Genomic DNA, 6599 nt, shown 5'->3' on the forward strand with positions numbered 1-6599 from the left:
CCCCAGTTTGCGCACCACTCATCTAGACAATGCCCATGCACAGTTAATCTCCGAGTTAAAGCCAAGGTGAAAGAAGAGTTTTCTCTTCTCTTGCACCAGCTCCTGGGCGTCTGCCACCAGACTTTTCAATCATTGAATTTCCAGCATGTTAACCCTTCCTCTCTCCATTATTTGAGCAACCTCTCTCCCCTTCACACACACCCTTACTCGCTTCTATGTCTTTTTGTGTCTGTTAATGACACAGATTTAGCTAGGATTCTATTCTTTAGAAGTTGGGTGATCGCTGTGCTTCTGACATACAAACACTCTGCAACTGTGCCACATCCCGTAGTTAAAATAGCCCCTTTCTTCTGATCCTGCAAAGATTGACCCCATGTTTCTAGGCATGATCATGTGATTCTTTCAAAGCCCAGCAATCCACGCACCTTGCTATCATTGACAGTACTGCTTGGGATGTCCATGGACACTATGACCTCCACCTGAGAATTGAGGGTCCATTTCGATGTACCTGCAGGTTTCTTCACAGCATTAGGGTTGTAGACAACATAGACCCTCACTCCAGAGGTACCACGGGCATCAAATGATGTGGCACCACTTGGGATGGATCTGGGACAGAAAGGAGTGCTTGGTTACCGTCAGAGTTGTCCCTCTCACTGTCTATGTATACGCATAAAAGCACTAAAGATCCCCATAGACTCAGGAAATTCTCATAGGTGCTGTGAGTCATCAGTGAAATCGGCGCAAATTCATTCACGTAACATCTTGATGTTGCCAAATCTGCATTTTTTATTATTTTTTTTGCGTTGAGTCTGAACATTTTCCCCCAAGTCTAATCCTGACCAAATGGAATTTTTATGATGCTAAATTAATGATTGAGGTTCTCAGCTAAAAGGTGGCATTTAAATGGACTGGATTTTGCATCTGCAAGCAATAATTATTCTTTGCACTCAGCATGTACGGCACTTCACACTTTCAAAGCACCCTGCGCACATTAATTAACCTATTAACACCTAAATGTGCTATGGGGAGGCATTTTTGTCTTGCATGTGATTTGCATCTCTCCTGTAAACGTTAACCATAAGAAAAATATTTCAGGGATTTAGTCCCTGTTTCCCTTTACATGAGTATGTCAGTGCCTGAAGCAACTCGTAAAGAGAGAGATTAATCTGTCATCACTCAGCCGCCTCTAGAATTTTAAATCTACCTGTAAACCTGTCTAATAGCTTTTTCTCTTCTGGTGGGTACCGCTGACGTGTTAATGTCAGATTTATCACATGCGGCCAGAACTAGTCCATAGTTTCTGGGGCCAATTTTGGAAGACTGGCGAAGTGCATGAAGAGAACAGCCATAGACTGTGTGAATTACTTCCAGGCGGGGTCCTTAGGTGGTCCCTGCCATTGTCGGATGTGGGCGTCTCACAATCTTGAATTGACTGAGCAAAGTGGAGTCTAATGTTCAACTCAATGGTGTTTGTCTAGAACATGCTAACTTTGGGACGCTGCGTCAGGGGACATTCTAGGCAGCAATGGGCATGCGCAGGGCCGGCTCTAATTTTTTTGCCACCCCAAGCAGAAAACAAAAAACACCAAAAACGCCATGCCGTAACACACATCCCCCAGCGCCGCCGCACCAAACCAAAAACAACCCCCCCAGCACCGCCCTGCCGAACCAAAAACAAAAAAACAAAAACCCAGCGCCGCCCCGCTGAACCAAAAACAACGCCCCCAGCGCCGCCCCGCCGAAAGAAAAACAAAAACAACCCCCCTGAGTGCCACCCCGCTGAACCAAAACCAACCCCCCTGAGCGCCGCCCCGCCAAAACAAAAACAAAAACAACCCCCCTGAGCGCCGCCCCGCTGAACCAAAAACAACAACAAAAAACCCAGTGCCGCCCCGCCAAACCAAAAACAACCTCCCCAGCGCCGCCCCGCCAAAACAAAAACAAAAACAACCCCCCTGAGTGCCGCCCCACTGAACCAAAAACAACAAGAACAAAAAACCCAGTGCCGCCCCACCGAAACAAAAACAAACAAACAAAAGAAACCCCAGCGCCGCCCCACCGAAACAAAACCAACCCCCCGCGAGCGCCGTCCCGCCGAACCAAAAACAACAACAAAAAACCCAGCGCCGCCACGCCAAAACAAAACCAACCCCCCCCGAACGCCGCCCCACTGAACCAAAAACAAACAAACAAAACCCCAGTGCCACCCTGCCCAACCAAAACCAACCCCCCCAGCGCCCCCCCCCCAAACCAAAACCAACCCCCCCCCGAGCGCTGCCCCGCCAAAACAAAACAAACAAACAAAAAAACCTGAGCGCCGCCGCCCCACCCCAAGATTGGCCACCCCTTACAATGTGCCGCCCCAAGCACGTGCTTGGTCGGCTGGTGCCTGGAGCCGGCCTTGGGCATGCACCTACAGATTTTAGTTTAAATGGGAACACTGATTCACAGGAAAATCAGGGCCTCCAGACTGCCTTGTGTGGCCAGCAGACAAATCTTTCTGCAGCCCCCTACTTCTGTCAACCTATATCGGAGGCAGCAACTTAATTTGCTGCATGGAGACATTGTCTGTTGCCTGGACTCTAACAGACCTAAGAGAAAAAAGGAGGAGTACTTGTGGCACCTTAGAGACTAACAAATTTATTTGAGCATAAACTTTCATGGGTTTATGCTCAAATAAATTTGTTAGTCTCTAAGGTGCCACAAGTACTCCTGTTCTTTTTGCTGATACAGACTAACACGGCTACCACTCTGAGACCTAAGAGAGCCTTATAAGGAGGAGTTGTAGTGGGAGAAGTGGGGACCTGATGAGGGGGCAAGCGGAGTGAGAGGAATAGGGAGGCTGGGGTTGGGGGAGTGGACTTGGCAAGGGTGGACAGGGAGCAGGGACCTGCAAAGGAATGGGGGAGTAATGGTGAAAAAAGTAGGAACCCAGAGGGACATAGGTGTAGTTTCACTTCTATATTTGGGGGGGGGGCTCCAGTCAGGCCAACAGGGCTGCATGGGGTGGGGGACGACAAATTCCATGCCTGACAATAGGGGCACCATTTCAGATTGGGGGGGGCAACTTTAACTGTGATTGCAGGGGCTACTTAGGCAACTGAAAACTGTTTTTTGCAGATAATAACTAATAAATATCTGACAGGAGCACCATATCTAATTCCTATATCAAGAAAGAACATTAAATAAATATTAGACCCACTCAGCTCTAATACTAACATGTTCTGACATCTTGTGGCAAGTCACTTAAGGGACACTGGTTAGTTTAAAATTGTAATGTCTATTCTTACTAGGATACTCCTATTAAAGTAAGAAGGGACCATCATGATCATCTAGTCTGACCTCCTGCACATGGCAGGCCAGAGAACCTCACCCGCCCACTCCTCCTGTGATAGACCCCTAAGCTCTGGCTGTGTTAGTGGAGTCCTCAAATCATGGTTTAAAGACTTCAAATTACAGAGAATCCACCATTTACTCTAGTTTAAACATGCAAGTGACCCGTGCCCCATGTTGCAGAAGAAGGTGAAAAGCCCCCATGGTCTCTGCCAATCTGACCCGGGGGGAAATTCCTTCCTGACCCCAAATATGATCAGTTAGACCCTGAGCACATGGGCAAGACCCACCAGGCAGATACTACAGAGAATTCTTTCCCAGGTAACTCACAGCCTCCTCAACTAGTGTCTTGTCTCCAGCCGTTGGGGATTTTTGCTACAGGCAGTTGCCGATGGGCCACACACCATTGTAGGCAGTCCTGTCATACCATCCCCTCCATAAACTTATCAAGCTCGGTTTTGAAGCCAGTTAAGGGGTTTTTTTTTGCCCCCATTGCTCTCCTTGGAAGACTGATCCAGTACATCACTCCTCTGATAGTTAGAAACCTTGATCTAATTTCAAGCCTAAACTTGTTGATGGCCAGTTTATATCCATTTGTTCTGGGGTCCACATTGGTGCTTAACTTTAACTCCTCTCCCTCCCTGGTATTTATCCTTCTAATGTATTTATACAGAGTAATCATATCTCCCCTCAGCCTTCTATTGGTTAGACTAAAGAAGCCAAGCTCTTTGAGTTTCATCTCATAAAGTAGTTTTCCATTCCTCAGATCATCCTAGCAGCCCTTCTCTGCACCTGTTCCAGTTTGAATTAATCTTTCTTAAACACGGGAGACCAGAATTGCACACAGTATTCCAGATGAGGTCTCACCAGTGCCTTGCATAATGGTACTAACATTTCTCTGTCTCTACTGGAAATACCTCACCTGATACATGCTAGGACTGCATTAGGTTTTTTTCATAGCTGCATTAAGTTGACGGCTCATAGCTATCCTGTGATCAACCAATACACCCAGCTCTTTCTCCTCCACTCTCACTTCCAACTGATAAGTCCCCAGTTTATAGCAAAAATTCTTATTGTTAGTCGCTAAATGCAGGACCTTGCACTTTGCACTATTAAATATCATCCCATTTCTATTACTCCAGTTTACAAGGTCATCCAGATCTTCTTGTATGATATTCCGGTCCTCCTCGGGACTGGCAATACCTCCCAACTTCACATCATCTGCAAATTTTATTAACACCCTCCCACTTTTTGTGCCAAGGTCAGTAATAAAATGTTATAAGGTTGGTCCCAAGACTGAAGAACTCCACTAGTAACTTCCCTCCAGCCTGACAGTTCACCTTTCACCATTGTAGTCTTCTTTTTAAGCAGTTCCTTATCTACCTTTCAGTTCTCATATGAATTCCCATCTTCTCCAATTTAACTAATAATTTCTCATGTGGAACTGTATCAAATGCCTTCCTGATAGCCTATCTCCTAGAACTGGAAGGCACCTTGAAAGGTCATTGAGTCCAGCCCCCTGCCTTCACTAGCAGGACCAAGTACTGATTTGCCCCAGATCCCTAGGTGGCCCCCTCAAAGATTGAACTCTCAACCCTGGGTTTAGCAGGCCAATGCTCAAACCACTGAGATATCCCTCCCCCCTGATATCCAGGTAGATTAGATCTACTGCATTTCCTTTGTCTTCTAAACAATCAGTTATCAGGTCAAAGAAAGGTAAATTTGTTACTACCTCTTGAATACAACGATTGTAAGCTGCTTACTTTTTGCAGTTCACCAAGCTTGGAACAGCTCATTTAACTTTAGGAAACACCCTCACAGCCCTGTCTTATCTTAATCACCAGTTAATCACTCTATAAACAAAATTCTGACTCCCTGCCCCAGGGGCATAAACTGGGAGCAGCACCTGACAAATCTTTTGTCTCCTCTGCAGAACTCTCAGGCCTTGGCTACACTTGGGAATTCACAGTGCTGCCGAAGTGCGAGTGTAGTCACGCCGCCAGCGCTGCGAGAGAGCTCTCGCAGCGCTGTATGTACTCCACCTCTCCGAGGGGAGTAGCTTGCAGCACTGCAAGCGAGCGTGCAGTGCTGCACTTGCTGCGCTGGAGGGGGGCGTTTTCACACCCCTGAGCGCAGCAAGTTGCAGTGCTGTACAGCGCCAGTGTAGCCAAGGCCTTACTTTGCACACTCAGGCTGCCTGCCTGAGGCTTGCAGTTCGGGGGGGTGGACAATGCCCTCCTGTGCCCCCCCCCCCAAACTTTACCTATGGGGGAGAATTGGGTGGATGGGCAGGCATGAAAGCGGAGACCCAGAGTGAGGGAGGGGAAAGCCCTCTGCAGGGAAAGAGGATGGGAAAGTGGGATTGCATCCTATGACATCTTAGTCAAACTGGTTGAAATGTTTTGTTTGAAGCAATTTTTCAGCAAAATATGGCCCTTTCCCCAGACCGAAAGCATTAAACAAAATTTCACAAATGTTCTAGATTTTTGTCAAAACTCAACATTTAAAATGGCCTGACTTTGATTTTTTACCTTTCCTTTTTTTTTCTTTTATTCCTTTCCCAAGGTTAGAGAAAGTGTGAAAAGTTACAGAGTAGCAAAAGGAAAGGGGAATGAAAAAATGGAAAAAAGAATCGTGGATGTCATTCATTTAATTGCATTCAACAGCACCAATGAGGAAGGGAGGGCCTGGGAGATAGATTTTAAAACATCTAAACATTTTGAAGAAGTTTCACAATTTGGGGGGCCTGCGAAGCAGAAACACTGTAGAACATACCAAATTGTTTGTGACATCTTTTCCATTTTTCTGCCAGCTCTACATTTTGGGCCACTACATCAGCTGCTGCAAATGATCATAGTTCCTTTACAGTCATGAGGATCTGGCCTTTTATGTTTTCAAAGCTGTATCCTTATAGGTTTGGGGCAGATGCTTTACTGAAAACTAACAAATGGTTTCATAATTTCTTAGAGGAGGTGGGGAAATTCCCCTCAAGTTAAGATGCATGATGAGATGACCAGGGTAGGGGAGAGAAAGAGAGAGATCCTGGAGCACTGGGTCTGGTGCAAGACCTGAGGTCTAGACCAGAGGCCCTGCCACAAAGTGAGGCCATGTATTCAAGTAGATGCTCACAAATTCATGCTCTTGGCAAAAGTATTGCTACTGTTGCTAAAACACAGGCACTCCTGAGAAGCAACAGATACTGGGTATGTGTGATTAACCCAGGGACCTTGTAGCGCGGCGAGCACCCCGCTCCAAAGAGAAAGGGG

Source organism: Trachemys scripta, chromosome 19 (assembly GCF_013100865.1).
Source record: "Trachemys scripta elegans isolate TJP31775 chromosome 19, CAS_Tse_1.0, whole genome shotgun sequence".
Taxonomy (NCBI): Eukaryota; Metazoa; Chordata; order Testudines; family Emydidae; genus Trachemys; species Trachemys scripta.